The sequence below is a fragment of the Plecotus auritus genome (assembly GCF_963455305.1).
Source record: "Plecotus auritus genome assembly, chromosome: 3".
NCBI lineage: Eukaryota > Metazoa > Chordata > Mammalia > Chiroptera > Vespertilionidae > Plecotus > Plecotus auritus.
The window spans coordinates 40,269,027-40,288,875 of record NC_137772.1 but is presented as its reverse complement, the minus strand read 5'-3'; the positions used below and the strand labels follow the sequence as shown (position 1 = coordinate 40,288,875).

Here is a 19,849-nt window from a genome sequence, read left to right as displayed (position 1 = left end):
TGCAATGCTTCATCACCTTGGCAGCAAAAGATTCTTTTCCTGGCAGCATTTGAATACAGTTTGCGGTTTTGTCCAACACTTGGAAAAGCAGCTTTATCAGACTCTGTCTTCCCAGACACCAGCCAGCCACTGTTTCTCCTTCAGAGGTCTGGATCCCATTAAGGCCCCTCTTCTGAGCTCAGACACTAAGCACTAGGCACCTTGCCTTCCTCCCTAGAGGTCTGAGAGGTCTGAGTTTGAGCTTCCCAGGGTCTTGCCTCCAAGTTCCGAAGTGTTTCCCTTTGTTCCATCACCTCTGGCAATGGTAATAGCTGCTTCCTGAAGTTGCTATTTGCATGATACCTTAGGGTTTCTTTTTTACTTTTTTAAGTTCTAAACTGACAGCTGATTGCTAATTCACAATTCTTTGAAATTTCCCTGTTCAAATTAGTGATGTCATTTCTCTATCCTGACTCAACTCTGACATCTACTGAAGATAATTTTTTATTTGAGCATTTAAAATAAGGAGTGAAACATGTGTTTATATCTACACATAAAATGATCATAAATACAACTACTGCTGATACTGACATGAGGATGACACGTTGGTGACTGAAACACCACCAGAAGCATTGCTACTGATGACACCACTTTCCAAAATGATGAACCACTGAGCAAAACAAACTATGATCCTCCCTGATTTATAGTGCAGTTTATTCCTGGGACGTTCAGCACATTTAGTAAAATGGTGACAGAATACTTTGTGCTTATATGTGAAACACAATCATCGGAAATGTGGACCAGTTGGCAGTGTAGGACAGCCACGCATTGCTGTATTTCTCACGACTTTGACTCCTGAACCCTGATCAGTGCACTTCTCCCCAAACTGCCCACAACCTCTAAAAACACCTCTGGGAGTAATGCCACATGTGTGGAAAACCAACAAAATGAAATAACAAGCAGATGAGGCAACTTCCTTTACAGAGTGAACTGAGGGGCAAGCCACCCCATCGGCTTTCCACGTGGATAGAACCTCCCCTCATATTTCTTTCCACTTGACAGAAGTCTGATTGAAATGAAGAATTTTTCTAGGAGGGAAAAAACAGTAAAATAAATTATTTAGTACCTACAGACATTTTTTAAAATCAATCTGTCAATTAAAAAAAAGAAAAACTAATATCTAACAGTAAATAACACTAATTTATGTTAATGCTATATTATAATATACAAATGCCTTGGCACAAATACATTGGATCCTGAGACTGAATATGATAATCAGTCTAGTTGTGCTGGGGGGCCCTAACACAGGACACCAGAAAGGTAATTATGGTTTGGGAAGAAAAAGGGAAAAGAAAGATGATAATAATAGTTCAAAATCGTAGCACAGATGTTATACAGCAAAAGTATTATGAATAAGGGGTCAGCATGAAAGCATTAAGCTAAGTTGGGGAGCCCTAAAAATGCAGATGGAGTTGGGTAAGAGCTCAGTACACATCTATTTTCACTCTGAAAATCTATTAGTGTGGACACAAATATATATATATGGAGAGAGTGAACAAATTACACATATATTTCTACTTATTTGACATGAATGAGACATAGTCTTTTTTGTATCATACTGAAATTTGTTAGAGTTGGGAAACATCAGTTTGCATATCCAGTATATCAAATGTAACAAAGAGGAGTTATTAGGGTAAATTAGAAATAACTATGGATTTTAGCAAAGGTTGGCTCCAGAAATATCTGTAAATCTAGTAATGAATGACAAGTTATAGAGGAGTGGTTGTCAAGTGAAAGAAACAGAAGTATAAAATTTTAAACTTCTGTCCAGATTATCAGTCGAGATAACTAATGGTAAAGTTCTAACTTCATTTAGACATTAAGTGAAGATTAATGCTGAAGAATGGTGATCAGTGGAGTCGATAAGCAAAGAACAGTCCTAAATTATGCCTGTCATCCTAGTGTCCATTAATTTTCATTCTAAAAAACAACCACCACCAAAACGTAAAAATAAAAAAAAATGGATAATGGTCACCTTGCTGAAAAACTTAAAAGAATTAAGTTTGAGTAGAACACGTAATATTCATTAAAAACCTAATAGGAACAAGGGACTATACTCCCAGCTTTCAACCTGTGACTTTACTTACTCATTGGCACAACCAAGAAAGGTTATATTTACCCTGTTTTACATCCCAGGACTCAGTGACTTGGAGAGACTCCGTACCTGACTTTTCCAAGGACATGTAGTTTCCAACTGTCAGAGGATTCCAACCCACAGCTATTTAGACTTTAAACTGCTACTTGACAAGCCAAAACCATTGTTTTTTGAGCAAAGTTTGGGAGCAAAAGACAACTCACCAGAAAATACAGGTTTCTTAGGCAGCCAAGAAGGGAAGAAACTGGACCAACTATAAGCCAGGACCTTGTTTGAATAATGAGAAACTTTTAAAAATTAAGAAATCATCCATGAGATGCAGACTAAAATTTATGTCCACCACCAGTGCCTACGAAGGCTTCTTTGTAGAGAGGCAGTCACCTCTGAGTACATAGAGTCTGTCCTAGAAACCCCCAGGCCTATAGTAAATGGCATCTATCTGCCTCAGGCAAACCACCAAAGGGCATCATTTTTTTAACGGACTATGGGACTGGGTCATAAGAACAAAAAAAGCTATGTTCTTGAAAAGATTCCTCCCATGTGGGTAGTTGCCACAGAATGCCTTAGATTAACTTTTGTTGCTTTGCAATTCTGACTATGTTAAACTGCAGGTGGTCAGCTTATTCCTTTCACAATATAGTCATGTGTTGCCTGTTCTAAGCTGCATAAAGATTTAGCTCAGAAAGATTCAGAATTGAGCATTTTCCTAAATTTCCATAGATGGTTAGAGACTTAAAACATACCATCACTTGGTGTATCTGTCTAAGATGAATAATTTTCTAATATGCTGCTAGACAAATTTACGGTGAGTTTAATAAATACTTTTGTCTACTTCATCATAGTCTCAGAGCAGATATATTTATCATGTCTCCTTTGAATAAGCAGCAAAAAAGACTTGGCTGACACTTTGTCATATTGTTTATGATCCAAGATATTGAGAACCCAATATCTTAGGCCAACCCAGTAGCGCTCAGATGCCCAATGATAGCGTTGGAGCTGAGGGCCAAACTATTGACATCAAAAACTCCCTGTGGTATGTAAAATGATTGAAAGGGTTTACCATCTTCCATTTCCAAATCACCAACCGTGCCTCCTTCACAGGGAACTGCATTTGTCTTAGAGCACATCTGTCAAACAATACTCCAAGGAGCGTTTGAAGCCACTCTGTGTGAACAGAGCAGAGGCAATGGGAGAATAACAACCACCTTGTGTGTAAAGCTCACTGCTGACTGAGGTCTGTGTCCCAACCGTGAGCTCAGAGCCCTGCTCCCCCATCACAATGAGCAGTCAACTGAAAGAAAACTGCTGAAGATTAGCCCAACTCTGGGAGACCAGCTGCTTCCTTTAGTGTGTTCAAAATTGCATATTGGAGTCATGTGTTACCCTCTGCCTTCAGGGCAAGGACTGACTCCTATCTCCAGCATTTCCTGTCTTTCTGCAAATGGATCTGCCCTAAATCTGCACACTTCATGAAACTGCCTTGAAACTCCACTAGCTGGCTCTGTATGTCCTCAATAGTAGCAAATAAAGAGCTTTCTTTCTGCTTCACGCAGGGTTCTGTATGCAGAAAACAAGAAGACTGTCACCGATTTGCTTCTTTATTTAATAAGCCATTTCTGGAAAGACACATCTCTGGACATTCAAACTTAAGAGTGATAATATGGCTGATATATCCAGATATAACATCTAAATGCAGGTTTCCCCTGCTATTTAACACTGGAGTGTTCCTATGAAAACTTTCCTAAGCCAAAGTGAAGAAGGAATCACCGAGGACATCTCTTGCTATGAATGCATGAGTCTGGATAAAGCACAGATGTTCACAGACACAGTTCAGAGATACAGTGGCTCGATGCTGAGATGGCTTCACAGGGAAGGAGCTTGGCGGGGCCACTCTCACTACTCCTGGGTGCTCACTGCCTCTACAAGGGCCCTCTACAAACAAACACTGAATGCTATCTTTGCTTTTTTTCATAAAAGTAAGATTCTTCTTTGAATTTCTTTCTGTTAGCAAAAACAGGTACTAATGTAGATCTTTTGTAAATTGAAGTTGCCTAAAGCAAACTTTTGAAAAGCAGGGTATACCTGTAATCTCCTTAATTTTGTTTCATACAAAGGATCCATTGTGGTTAATCCTAACCTCACCCTGACCTGCTGGAGGAGAATCTACATTTTTACAAGGTCTCCATGTGGCTGACGTGCACTTAAAGTTGAAGACGCACTGTTTTAGAGGAATTTTAGGTTCTTACCTGCCCTACCATAGTCTCTTCCTCCCATTATCAGCCATTGGACAATGCAGATGTCACTGACCATCTCAGAATCAAGGACCATTAGCTCCTCAAAGTCCTTCTGCATTATCAGGATCCAGGGACATTTGCCCAGGTCATCCAACAAGTTAGTGACAAAGGCTGAGGTTAAATCTCATTTCTCCAACTCCCTACTGCAGGGATCGTCCCATTTATCATGTTACTTTTATTGCTTGCCATCCCTGCAGCTCCTCCTCACACTAAGCCTCTTCCCCCAAAATAAAAGTCATCAAGCAGGAATGACCAAAGTGAACACTGTAGGACAATACATTTATCTTCAGTATACTCAAGCACTAGGTTCCTTTGGTTCCATTCTTTTCCCTAAACCAGTCATCGGCAGCATTATCATCATTCTACTCACCAACAAAATTTCACCATGAGCTAACATCTGGACTTGTACTGAGGTTGCAAAGGAGTTTCAATAACAATGAAAGTATTTGCAACCAACATCTATTAAACAAGCAGTACTTGCCAGGCACTGAACCAAGCACTTTAACTATTCAATCCTCACAATATCTCCACAATCATAACTCACATTAGTAGTGAATTTTATGTTTATTACAGTTCACAGGCAGGAAAACTGAAGGTAAAATGCTGCAGTAACTTGCCCTGGGTCACACAATTAGCACGACTTATTCAACTACCCCTGGCTTGAAGTGACTTATAATTTAAGAGTTCTATTTCCCAAAAGCATTTGCATTCTAGCAACATTATAAACCCTAAGATGAAGAATGCGGTTTCAGCAGCCACCAGCTTTGGCCCCGGAAAGCATAAGCCCTGCAACAGTGCCCTATTTACAAACTCAAAGGGATATTTAGAGATTAAATCGAGAATTAAACACATTTCCAGAATTCAAATTAGGTTACAAGCAAGAATTGTGTCTAAAATCCAAGTACAGGGTGTGTGCAAGATATAATTTATGCAAGGAAAATATCATTTTCTACTATAAGAAGGTTCTACTTTGCCAAACTGTTACCACGCTGTTTTGATTGAGAGGACATTTGCTAAGCAACTTAGGAAAATGAGGCTAGTTGGCTCCTTTCTTAATGCCAATTAAGTAATGATTGTATCCCGGAGGCGGTGTATTATGATATGTTGCTAAAGGTTAGAATTCCACATTTTAACTGAAATAAAGTATTTTTCCATTGCTTCAGGCAAAATCTTTATTTGTTTTTCCAAGAGAAAAGAATAAAATTTCTGCCACTATTAAGTAGGTCTAGAGGAATAATTAGATATTTTCCCCTGATCATTTAATTGACCATAGTTGACCTCTATGGGAAGCAATTAAATTTTTTTAAGGAGGAACCACTGACCTATTTTATGTCATTTACATGCCTCCCAATATTTGACAAGATGGTGAAAATGAATCTAGTTTCATTATAGGCATTTATAAATCCCTAATTGCTAAAAATTCTAAAACATTTGCAGGCATATTTATCACTGGTAATCAGTAGCTTCTATAGAGAGGTTTTCTGCATTATTGGAGAGTAGATTTCTTAAAGTATGAAATATTACGATGTTAAATACAGCTAACTGGGACATGAAGACTGTTTCATTTATTTTGTTTTTCCAACAGGGCTTGGCAGACAATGTTCTTGCAATATATTCAATGATCCAGAACCAGTAGTTTTTTAAATGGAAAATATTAAATGGGAACTGCTTGTCATTTTGTAAACTCAAACTCAATTTTCAGAGCATTTCGGTGCACTCAACCAGATGAGTTAGGTAGTCAGAATATCATGAGAAACTGAATTAATCACAGACTGTGTTTAATTTTAAATGATCAATGTTATTATCTCTTAATAATTGTGAATGCCAACATATATTGCCACATATTATAATCAACATTTTGCTTATTCAATAAGCATTCATTAAAGATTGGGTAAGTTCCAGACTAGTAGATACATTGATTACAAGGTCTCTACCTAGAGTATTTTACATTCAAACAAATGAACAGATTTTGACATTGGATCACAAGATTACTGCTGAAAAGCAGTTCAAAAAATGGTTCAGGCCTGGCCAGCATGGCTCAGCAGTTGAGTGTCGACCTATGAACCAGGAAGTCATGGTTTGATTCACAGTCAGGGTACCTGCCTGGATTGTGGGCTCATAAGTGTGGGACATGCAGGAGGCAGACGATCAATGATTTTCTCTCATCATTGGTGTTCACTCCTAATATCCATTATGGTTCTTCAATTTCATTCTCTTCCTCTCCCTTGTTCTCTGACATCAATAAAAAAATATTTTTTAAAAGTTGTTCAGCTTCAAAAAAATATCTTCTAGAGAAATATAAATTCCTTTATAAGAAACATTTAACTGGAATATTTTTCTGTTCAGTGAACCAACTTAGTATGGAGTGATTGACACCAAATAAATTAATTTGCATGTACCACTAAGATTATAAAAGACTAACATTAAATCACTCTTAATAACTGAAAAAGCTTTATCCCTGAAGAATACGACTACAAGGTAGATAGTTGTATGGAAACATTTCTATTTGTGATCATAAATAGTAGCTTCACTTATTTCCAATAGGATTGATTTAAATACACTCCTGTGCTTTCTTAAAAACATACAGAAAGTACTTTATGGGTTTAGTTAATAAGTAAAATAGTTAATTGTGTACTGATTTCATCTTTATCTATACTAAGAACATAGTCTGTTAAAGTAAGTATCAGTCATGAGTGAGGCAAGTGAATCAGGTGGCCAGGCCTGCACAGAGCCATTTCAAGAAGCTTATGGTGTGGACTATTTCAGAGTAAAAGCAACACACATAAATGTCCTGTTAATTTTCTCTCTTGATTAAGCTCTGGTATGCCTTGTAACACATAATTTTGGAATTCTAGCAATTTTTATCCACTTCTGAACTTCAGTTTGGTGAAATGAAGCTTTTCAAAAATTTGGTTACTAGTCCAAAACCTATAAGAGATTTGACAGTACAACGTGGCATTGCCTTGTAGCGTATGCAGCATAAAAGTGATCTATAAATCAGGTGATGTGTACCCCTAGGCATACACAAACACTTTCCAAAGTGCTCATGCATCAATGGTTCCAGTGGTCGGCAAACCGTGGCTCGCGAGCCACATGAGGCTCGCGAGCTGTGGTTTGCCGCTCTGTTGACTAATGAGTTTGCTGACCACTGGACTAAACTAAATGTTACCGTGTAGTTGGAAGCTGTGAGAATTAGGCAATTGTGGCATATTGTGTGCAAAGAGGTAAAGGGTAGTATATGACAGTGGTCGGCAAACTCATTAGTCAACAGAGCAGCAAACCGACCACTGGTTTAAGGGAATCAGGTTCAACATCCTTAGCACCAAGGGGAACTCTTTTCTAAAATTCTTCTGCCTGAAACAGTACCTGTCTTGGCGGTCTCATTCACACTCCTAATCTGTTTGCCTGCCATTGCTTCCTGCAATTCAGAGGAAAAGCATACCTCTCCCTGACCAGGAATCCTACTGTGGCGCATTGCCCAGCAGTGGAAAATCTGGTCAAGAAGCAATTGAAGCCCAGCTGATGTGGCTCAGTGGTTGAGCGTTGACCTATGAACCAGGAGGTCAGTCACGCATGGTTCAATTCCCAGTGAGGGCACATGCTGGGTTGCAGGCTTGATCCCCAGTGTGGGGCATGTAAGAGACAGGTGTGCAGGAGGCAGCTGATCAATGATTCTCTCTCATCATTGATATTTCTATCTATCTCTCTCTCCCCCTTCCTCTCTGAAATCAATAAAAAATAATTTTTAAGGCAGTTAAAAATAGTGGTGTTATCAAAGTCTCCTTTACCCATTTCCTCTCCCTCTCTCCCGTCCATCTTAAGAATATATGGGTACCTAACACGTTTAGTTTTTCTATGTACCAAAAAAATTTTATTTACCAATAAATACCAAAAATTTTGAAAAAGGGATTCTATTTTGATTCATTGTTTACTACTACTACTTATAATGAGAACCCAGTGCAAAGGAAAATTATAATCCTTTGAACCTTGTCAAACCCTTCCCCCAGATTTTTAATTTAGTTTTCATTTGTAATCATATTCTGTTGCTATGTACTATATGCTATAGTCTGTTGAATATTTGAGTAGAAATATTTGCTTATATTAATCTATACACTCTTATATATTTTTCTGTGAAAATGTTCTTAAGTGTATAAATGTATATACCCAAATACTCCTATAAAATTAAGGAGTATGTCTTTGAATTGAGAGTAGGAATATAAGGGAACCACTGACACAGCTAATAAAGTATAAATGTCATTAAGTTCCTAATCAAAGGTCTGTCTCTTCTGCATAAAGGCAACTAAACATGAAATTCAAGATGTCTAACAAGTAAAACTATCAGTATAGCTTATTTGAGGTGGAGGGCATCTAAGAAATCTGTTTTCTGCCAAGGGAACCTTATTTTGTCATTTAAAAGTTATGATTCAATTGAATGATATCAAATGTAAACTGACTGAGACAAAATAAAAAACCATTAATGACTAAAATAATGTTTGTAATTTCAACCATTCCCCAGCTATATTAGAGTCATGAGTTTTGTTCTCCTGGGATATTTTTACATTTAAAAGCAACAGATTAAAAAGCAATTTATTTCAATCACAAGCTCACCCAAGCAAAATCTCATCCAACACACTGAGGACTTCTTACATATTCTTAAGTTTTCCACTTTCCCAAAAGTATATCAATCAGGGTGTTATCTTTACACTCAGTCCACAAATGAGTAACAGGACTGCTGATCCTGGTTGGTATTCACTCCTATTATCCATTACTAGAGGCCCAGAGCACTATTATATCGTGTGCATGTAGGGTCCCCTAGGCCTGGCCTGCAATCAGGGCCATGTCTTCCGCCCTGTGACGCCTAGCATGCTCCGCGCATGCTGCTGGCACCGCGCCCTGCCTACGGCAAGAGCTGCTGCTCGTTTGGTCGTGAGGCCTGATGGCTCGTCAAACTTCCTTCATTCTCTTGAAAATCTCACCACATTCCTTCCCTTGACCTTTTCTCTTGGATATTTCTGACAGTAAGCCCCTAGATCTTGTCTGTCCACACCCACTTTCTCTACTTTTACAGATATGATGATAGCAGGAGTATTTCACCTTATGTGGTAAATCTTTCCATATATCCACTAGAAAAAGCCCTTTTTACCTTTAACCAACTTCCCTTCAAGATTTCCAGCCTTCACTTTATTGTTAAATCAAATGTATATTTTTCAGTCCTTATGAACCTTGACTATTTTTAGGCAGCATGCTGAAAATCAAAGTAGCTATTTATAAGCATTTTGATGATAATAGATTTAGTTATATCCCCTCTGGCAAGAGAGTGAGCAATTTGGTTTTAGAAAGACTATTAAAATTATTTTTAATTAATCATTTTTAATAATAATAACAGCAAGTATGGATTAATCAATTAAATACCCCAAGATCACTTTTAAATATTTCATATTTATTAGTGGATCTCACCACCAAATAACTCTGTTATTTAGGTATTAATATTTTTATATTTTACATAAGATAAAGAAAGTTTAATTAAATTGCTCAAGTCTATAGAGGCAGTAAGAGTTCAAACTCAGATCCCCTGACTCCAGAATCTATCCTACTATCCATCAAATGATGCTGAGTCACCCATAAAATTCACTTGACCAGAATGATTCATGCCACCAAGTAATTAGATTATTTGGGATTTGGTTCTAAAGTCTGCAGCATTTTTTTTAAATTTATATACAGAAGATGATGAAGATGAAGAAGGAGGAGAAGGAAGAAGAAAGATGAAAAAAGAAATAAAGAAAGGAAGGAAGGAAGGGAGGGAGGGAGGGAGGGAGGGAGGGAGGGAGGGAGGGAGGAAGGAAGGAAGGAAAGACAGGGAAGGCAGGGAACAGGGAACGGAAGGGAAAGGGAAGGGAAGGAAAGGGAAGGGAAGGGAAGGGGAAGGGAGGGGAGGGGAGGGGAGGGAAGAGGGAAGGGAAGAGGGAAGGAGAGGGAAGGTAGAGTGGGCAAGTCTGGTAAAAATAAACTCATTAAGAAGATACCTCCACAACAAGTAAATTACCAGTAAGTATACTGAAACCAAAGAACAGGAAGATTAAAGGACTTGTTGAAGATCAAAAAATCAGGTCTGTAATAGTTTTCTAGGTCATATGCAGCCAACCATGCCTACTACTAGATTGAGAAGAAGCTGCATTTTCCTTTTAAGCACTTTGCTAAGTAAAATTACAAAGATGGCAGGGGAAGAATGAAAGGTTAATCAATAATTAAAGGTAGAAGATGAACTTTTGTTTAAGAAAAAGATTTGAGAAAAGCATTAGAGCAATTCATTAAAGTGCATATAACGCAGCTGATACAGGAATTTAGCCTAGAGAGGAAGATTAAGTACAAATTGATTTTTCTTGAGAGACACCAATATTCAGCACATCAAGAAATGAACAAGAAAGAAATTATAATAATATTTTTAAACCCAGATGATCAAAGCTTCGCTTTTTCAAATGCAAACAATCTGAGCTTTCAAAGTCCCTAGATATGGCCCTCCTATTTTTCCTCCACCCCCATTACTTTTCTGTGTTCATATCACTCCACATTTTTAAGGAGTTTTTGAACTACATGCAGCTGATGTAAGCAACGGTTTTTAAAGTAAGTGGTTTTTGATAAGTCTCATTCCCCCATCCCCACCCCCAAGCAGATTTTAAAGTCTTCACATACTGAGACTTTGTTAGATTTATTTTTAAAGAGCTCCTGCAAGTCTGTGCACATAAAAGGCATGAAACCATAACACTAACAACAGTCATTTGTGTGAATTAAATGTTTTAAAGTAGAAATGTTTATGGACCTAAAAACATACTCATAGGTGACCTTAGTCAATAGAAATACTGCTCTAATTATGATCATTCAACACTTCTCCAGGACACAAAGTACCTTCAAAGTTAGGCAGATTTGCATGTGGATAAAAGATACTCTCTGGCCAAATTCTCCAAAATCCAAGGAATAGCAGTGGGGAAGGGATAAGAAAAAATGGTGACATGAAAAGGATTTGAGAGTAAAAATCAAGAATGAGAGCTGTTCATCTCAGGTAAATTCTAGGGAACAAGGTATGCATCATAAAAAAGAGGGAAGAACAGACAGTAGTATTAATTAACAATCACTAAAAATTAAAATTGAAAGTATTAACTGGGCTACTAAAAAAGAAACCTGAAAAATTACTGTAGGCTGTGAAATGAGGATCTGGGACAAAAGATGGTATAGGTAAAAGTAATTGATAGAGTGGAAAATTAGATGGAGTTTTTTTTTAATAATATTAATTTTGACCACCAAGATGGAAATAATGTTGAGGTAGAGCCATACTGGGGTTCTGTTATAGCAAAAGTAGAAAACAATGGAACATTTACCTATTAAATTATGGGGGAAGGCAATTTTCTATACTAATAATTGTGGGGGTATTTGTTGAAATTGAAAATATTTAAAACAAAAGGAAATCAGACTCCTCTTTTGCTTAGAACAGACCAGTATAAAATTGCATCCAGAAGCACTCTGAGTTGGTCACCTGTCCAATCCTCTGATCTACTGGAAAGACTCTTGCCTCTTCTCATCCAAGAGTTGCAGGGCATATCTTACACCAATCCAAGCTTTCCAATATTTACCTTTTATCCTTTTCTATTTTCTGTATTTATATGTGTTCATAAAAAAATCTTTTGGCATCCATTTTAGCATGCATAAGAAGATTATGATGATAAATAATAATATTACCTTTAGCCTCTTTTTCTCTATATATTTTAAAAATAATAATTCCTTTACTCTTTACTCTTAGAAATACTGTTCTATTACTTTAGTATTCAGAACATACCTCAGCTTGTCCAGGTTATGGTTCTGAAGTTTAGAAAACTACAAAAAATCCCAATAATTCAAAGTAGAAAAAAATAGCAGTATTTTCCATCAGATGTTGCTATTGTTTTTAGTTTACCTCTTTTTAAAATTTTAAACTGTTGACTGCTTCTTCTTTTGGTAAACTAAACACTCAGATATTATTGTTTAATATATAATCTTCACCAAACTTACCCCATATTGCATTCCTAATAATTTATTTGCCAAGGTTGTTAAGCTAGCTCTCCAGTTATTAGTCAATTGAGTTCTTTTTTCTAAAGATAGCAAAGCTTTATCAACTTTTCTTGTTATGTACGCATTCGTATTATAAAAATAATACATACTCATTGTAAAAATGTTAGAAAAGTATAAGAAAGTCACTCACAATTCCTCATCCTACAGATAGCCATTGTTATGGATTATTCTGTTATGGATCATCATTTAGAATCGGAGCTTTACTTCTCAAAGAGTGATAGGTAAAACACTTCACTTACTGATGTGTGAAAACTTGTCATTGAATTAGTATAGGTAGAAAGAAAATGTTGGCTCATAATACCTGTTGATGTATGAGTATCTCCATCAGCCACTGGATACTAACCATTCTGACTCTGGGATCTAAAGATCTGTAGTTTGATACAACTTATCATAACATACCACCTTCAAGTTATGTAGTTTGACATAACTATCTCTAGGAAAGCTCCTCTGACCCCCATGGCCTAGAGATCTGTGCTCTTGTTGCCCCTGACTCTATCCCTACTAGTGACCTGACCATCTCTGCCAAGAACTGAGGCTGCTTGAGAACATAAATTGAGATTTTGTTCTCTGGGTCCTTGTATGCAGCACAGTGTTGTGCTTATTGTAGAAGCTTAATAAACATAAATAATAAATTAAAATTGTTATTTGTATCCAATACAACTTTCATTATTAACCAAAATCACAATCCATAATTAATCAGAAAGATTCATTTCAGTAGAATGCAAGAATTGCTCTTCCCTGTCTAGTTTGCTCACCTTCTCAGACATATGGTCAATCCATTCCCACTCTCATGATCTTGCTTACGTTATTTGGCCTATAATTAGGTTCTTTTCTCAAAACCATCACAATATCCAGATCCCAATTTCTAAATGAAACCTTGGTCAAATACTACAATACACATTAATCTCAGACTCCAAAGTCCTATAGTATTTAGGCCGCTAATTTATTTATGTGTTGCTGTTTTTTCTGATCTTCAAACATACTGTAATCGTACATTTTATTTTGTCTTTCTTCCAGTACTTAAGACAGAATTAAATTCTTAGGCTCACTAGTAGTCACAGAAACATACATTACAACAAGGAAATAATAAAATAACACATTGGAACCATCAAAATGATAGAATTTAGAAAGTTCAATATTATCAACTGTTAATAAAAATATCAGGCATCAAGAATTTTTATGTATGTGTGTATATAAATTCTGGATATAAAATTAGTAGGATTTATGAAATTAAGATTTTTTTGCCTTAAGATATAGCAATCTTACCCCTGGGTATATATCTTAAATATATTCTCATAAATTCCATCAGAGACATGAATGAAAATATTTACCATGGCCTTTTCTGCAGTAATAGGAACTTATAGGTAGAACAGTAGAATATACTGGAAGCCTACTTTAGAACAGTAGGCAGCAGAGAGAAGCAACATGATAAGACATTCAAAAGAGAACAGTGAAAGAAAAAAAGACAAACATTTATAGCACAATACTACTTTAATAATTTTAAAACATATACACACAAAACATTACATATTGGTGTACTTAAGAACAGTTGATGTGTATATTAGCAGGAAATAATAAGTAAATAGAGGATAGGTAGATTAAATAAATTAGATAGACAGATGACAGATATATAAACTATATATACTGTACTAGATAGATAGGTATTAGATAGATAGATAGATGATAGATAGATAGATAGATAGATAGATAGATAGATAGATAGATGATAGATTGATGACCTTACAAAGACTATTTTTAATACAGAGCTATTAAATTCAAAGCCTGATGAACTCATCCTGAGGTCCAATTCAAAGCTGATGACGGACAGATGTAGATACACAAACTCTAGGACTTTATTTAAGAGATATATGTAATTTTCTGTCTCCCAAGATGGTTTATTTTTGACTAAAAATAGCATTACTTACCTTTATTTGAATTTAAAAATGACCAATGAAACGTTTTATAAAACTGTTGAAAAAGATGTTCAGGTGTTTTGCTGACCCAAATACATTTCCATTTGAGCAGTTGCATTTGTCCCTGAAAACATAGTCAGCAGGGAGTTTTGAAGCATCTGCTATCAAAACCATCAAAAGAGAAGGCCTTTTCTATTCCATGTCCTACAATTACATTGAAATGCATTGCTGATCATTCACTTCTACCATCAACACATTAATTTTCATCAACAATTTCCCAAAAGCATAGCACCATACACTGTTTTAATGGAAGTGTTATTTTAAAATAATTGTTTTTATTTGTGATTCTATAGCTGCACTGCTTTTAATCTGACAAACTATTCTAAATAGCTTTTTGTTCAAAGTTATTATATAAAATTTAGAATAACATGACCAGTTTGGAATTGTTTCTCCTAGTTAGTCAAGTATGTATAGAAAAGTTTGTTTACACTTTAAAGAATAAAAAAGAATCAGATTTACAAGGTCTAACTAAAATGGATTATAATTTAGACCATGACAAATCAGTTTATATATATATACAGTATATAATCTATATGTATATATATTATATATTATATTATATATATATAGTATATAATATATAAATGTGTGTATATATATATTCACTATACTATGGGTAGGCTATATATGACAATATATGCTATATATTACTCTTCTATAGAGAATAATATATAAAGTAAGAGACTTTAGAAATTGAGAAAGTAGCATTTTTCCAAAAGAGAGAAAAAAATAATTCTAATCTATCAATCATGATTCACTAAGTTGAAAATTTAGTTAAAATAGTCCCATCATTTCTTGATCAATTAATTGTTAACCGACACTTGACTTAAAGGAGGCAGGCTTAATTAGTTAACAGTTTTATTGGGGCTCATTAAAAAAGCGTGTGTTTAAATTCTGTACGTCATGAACACAGAACAGCCTGGCACAGTGCACAGAGAATAGACTGTTTACATGTTTCCTTACTGCCTATTATGGGATAGTGAACACAACATGCTTTCCTTAATTTCTTTTTGAAAAATGCACAATTAGGAAATATCTGAAGCATCAAAAAATAAAAACAATAAATGAATCAAGCTGTGGGTTATTTCAGTCCTGTTTTCCATGCCACCTTAGTCTTTCCAGTGGGAAAGAAGATCCCCAGCCAGCATCACTTGACCAGACCTGTGAAATTTTCCAGAATGTGCTCAAGAGAAGGACACAGACATATATCTGCCATGTCCAGATAATCAAGTAAAGTAGACAGAAAAGCGGTCCCTATGACTGGCATATGCACACAGGCACACATATACACTCCCAAGGAACTCAGTAATTAAAGTAATCAAGGGCATCAAATATTATTTAACCTGTCTTATGATTTATGCCTTTGCACATGATGGAGTTAACCATCTTAATCACCTTGGTGTAGAAATTGTGAGGACAAACTCACAGAGTAACCTGGCAAAGAGGTTTCCTCTCCAATGACAAGTTGGTCTAATTAATAGTGGCTGTTTGGGGAACCATGCTGAAATGCAACAAGATAAAGTCAAGAATGTTCCTTAATAATAACTGAAATGGCATCTGAAATGAAAGTCAAAATTTATAATTTGTGGTTATCTTTTCACAAAGTTGTTTAAATTAAGGATTTTTATTTTTTATCTTTTTAAATCTTTAATGTTGAAAATATTACATATGTCCCCTTTTTTCTCCCATTAACCTCTCCAGCCCATCCCCGCCCCCTGCCCCAGGCATTCACCACCTAATTGTCCATGTCCATGGGTTATGGGTATATACATACAAGGTCTTTCGTTGATTACCTTCCACCCACCCACCCTCCTCCGCCTTCCCTCTGAGATTCCACACTCTGTTCCATTAAATTAAATGGAAAAAAAAAACCTCCATTGGTACAAATGTTTTCTAGATATATCTAAATTCTAGAATGCAAACCATTTCAATGAATCCACGGGACAAGTTTCTCTGAACTAACAATCACAGAAGGAATTTCTTAGAAACTGTTTCTACACAGGCTAAAAAAATGACAATTGTTTCCTCTTAGAATCTTTGCTTCTATTAGATTCAACAAAGATCTGGTATCAAGCCACTTCTCTAAAACTAAGACCACTTGCACTATGAAAAAGCTCAATGGCATTTAGTTTCTACATGTCATATAGACAAATAGCAGGTTTGCAGGAAATCAATTACAACAGAACTTTATCTGAGCTATATTCTTAATTTTCATTAAAAATTTCTTTAACTGGTTGGGTTTTTTTTTTTTTAATTAAGACTAGCATGAAGGGTGATAAAAATGAGTAAAATAGTAGGATTTTGGATGGCAGTTCCATAATGAAATCTATGATATTTAGAAAACTGCCTGGAAACAGTACTTCTCTACATGTAGGATTTGAAGCTCAATTCCAGTGGAATTTTAAATAAGACTTTCGCTCTAGTTCTTTTCCTCTTATTTTACATATCTCAATGCATTTGCTTTGCAGAGCTGTATTCCCTGAAAGAAGTAAGATTTCCAAAAGGGAAATATAACACATTATGACATCTCTAGCCAACAATAGTCTTTTAATACTCCATTCTATATCAGTTTACATCTTAACAATAAAATAGTACCAATATCTGGAGTGCAAACTCTGATAACTGATATTTATTATGCACTTATTAGATCATGCAATCCTCACAGCAATCCTATGAAGTAGGAATTATTATAATCATCATTACCTCTATTTTATAGATATGGAAACTGAGTTATAGAAAGTTCAAGTATCATGTCCAAGATCACATTAAGTGGCAGAGCTGAAGGCTGAAATCGGGTAGTCTCATTACAAGTTTGGTCTCATGATTGTCATGATTGTTACACTAACTAATCTGCCTCATTTATTAACCAAAAACTCCCCCCGCCACACACACACACAGAATAAAGTCAACTCCAATACATCCACTACATTGCTTTAAAAGTGAGCCCTCTTATCCAAAAATCTTTAATTTCTAAAAGCACTATAGCAACCAGAATGGTCCTGCTGGAAGTAGTTCTCCTAGGATCAACATAGGCAGCAAGCCTAGCTTTCAAGCAGCCCACAGATTAAATAAATACATTTTAAGTAAGAAGGGAAAAAAAAGCTGAGATTGAGCACATAAAATAATCCAAATAAAAATGACTAATATTAATATGAAGATTTATTGTGTCCAGTTAGGAAAAAAAAAAGCCAAAAAAAATAACATATCATTCCCCGTGATTATTACCTTCACTAGCTCATATATATTTGGCTTATTCCTGATAAAAACAAAATAACGGATGCTAACATGGTGCCATTGCTTCTCTGAGCTATTATACAGCCGTATGATCATTCCTCCAGCACCCATTGTCTATCTGATACTCTTGAATAAACTAGATTTTTACAATGTTTTTCCGATGATCACAATGTATTTATGTTGAAGCAGCCTCATTCCAGACTTCTATCTCTCTTGGCAACCAAATCAAGATAAATGACAAAGGTTAAAAGTCAAATTTTATGACTAAACAGTGTTTTCTATCTTCACAAATTAATTGTCATCATATCCTCTAGAGACACACTCTGGATAAACAAATTATTTGAGCAAGAATATCTGGAGGCTGCATGCACACAGATGTCTAGAATTTAGATTATTGCATCATCCTATCTAATAAAGAGGGAATATGCTAATTGACCCTCACGCTGTTGCAAAGATGGCGGCGCCCACAGCCAATAAGAAGGGATTATGCTAATTGGCTGCCCAGCCCACAAAGATGGCGGTGCCCACAGCCAATAAGGAGGGAATACGCTAATTGACTGCCATATCCAGTCCTCTCAGCCCCGCCAGGGTGGCAGGCGCACGGCAAGGCTGTCGCTCTGTGTGCCTGCCTCCGGAGCCCCCCAGTCTACTCAACTCCCCAGCCGCCCAGTGCCAGCCCGAGGCGCAGGCAAGCCTCGGATGGCGGCTCCCCAGCCGCCCAGGGCCACCTGAGGCTCAGGTAACCAGGGCCGGCCGAGGCTTGCACTGCCAGCAGTGGCAGCAGCAGAGGTGTGATGGGGCATCACCTTCCCCTGATCGCTGGGTCACCTCCTGCCCCTGAGGGCTCCCGGACTATGAGAGGAGGCAGGCCAGGCTGAGGGACCCTCCCCTCCAGTGCATGAATTTTCATGCATCGGGCCTCTAGTAGTAAATAATATGCAACCAAGGTATTTGTTCATATGCTTGGTGTGTCCTGGATAAGACTGGATAAGTTCTTGGGAAGAAATGGACTTACTTTGGGTGTAACCCCACTTGTTCTGGACTGTCAACATCCCAAATTTGTAGGGGATACATACATACCAGCTGTTGTTCACTCTCCTGACATAGTTGTTAATAGCTCCTATTCACTCTCAAATATCTTGATTTAGTGGATGAATTGTGTAGTCATCATACACCAGTACCCTTCAAGTCTAATGACACAAACCTTGAAAACTGAACTCATATTTTACTATGATGTTATTGTCTTGTTAGGGCCATAGATTGGGTACCACCCATCAGGTGGGTTGAGACTTTGAAAGGAATGGATGGTCTCACTGTCAATCAATGAAAGGTGTGAGTCCTGGGATAAGACATGTTAACACAGAACATTGGCTTTAAGCTAGGGTGACAAGGATGAAAAGTACTTAACCTGGGATTCATATTTCAGATTGACCCAGACAATGAAGTATTATTGAGATGTCATTATGGGGGAAAGTGAACTGTCCCTTGTCACATGGAGGAGAGTCCAAAGGTGAGAAAGGAGACATGATAAAACAAAACCTGTCCTCATTATCACAAGACACCTCCATAGTTTCTCATAGCTAGCTGCAATGTGGGAATTCAGAACCCACATGTTCACATGGCAAAAACAGTGGAGAGCTAGGTGCCTGCCATACAACACCAGTGTGGCAACAACAGGGGTGGTCAAAGGTGGAGGACTGGGTACTTTGTGAGGCATCAAACCCTCTAGTGTTTCATTACCTGAGGCAGCCCTCTAGTGGCCTGTAAAGGACGAAGGAGAAGACATTAGTCCCTGAATGGAGTAGTGGGACATACTTAAATGGAAACTAATTTCTAGCAATAAATCCAAGAATGGCTTGTGCCATTATATGAAGCACAGTTATTGTGAACCATAGGAACTGTTCACAAATGGTAAGCAGCTTACATGAATGACTGTAATTGGTAGTGTTTTAATACAGCTAAACTACTTTTTAATTTTTCAATTCTTACTTTGTAATTATTCCAGGATCCATGATCAAATTTAAAACTCACAATCTTCCTGTATACCACATGCTTTTTAATTATTTATCACTATACATACTGTAAGACAAAAATCATGGTTCTTATTGCCCTGT

At 36.7% G+C, this 19,849-nt stretch overlaps 1 protein-coding gene across 2 annotated transcripts in view; it reads right to left on the bottom strand.

The window, feature by feature from the left end:
• The window catches only part of FGF14 (fibroblast growth factor 14), a 599,695-nt gene that overhangs the window by 332,257 nt on the left and 247,589 nt on the right, over positions 1-19,849 (bottom strand). The window lies entirely within an intron of this gene.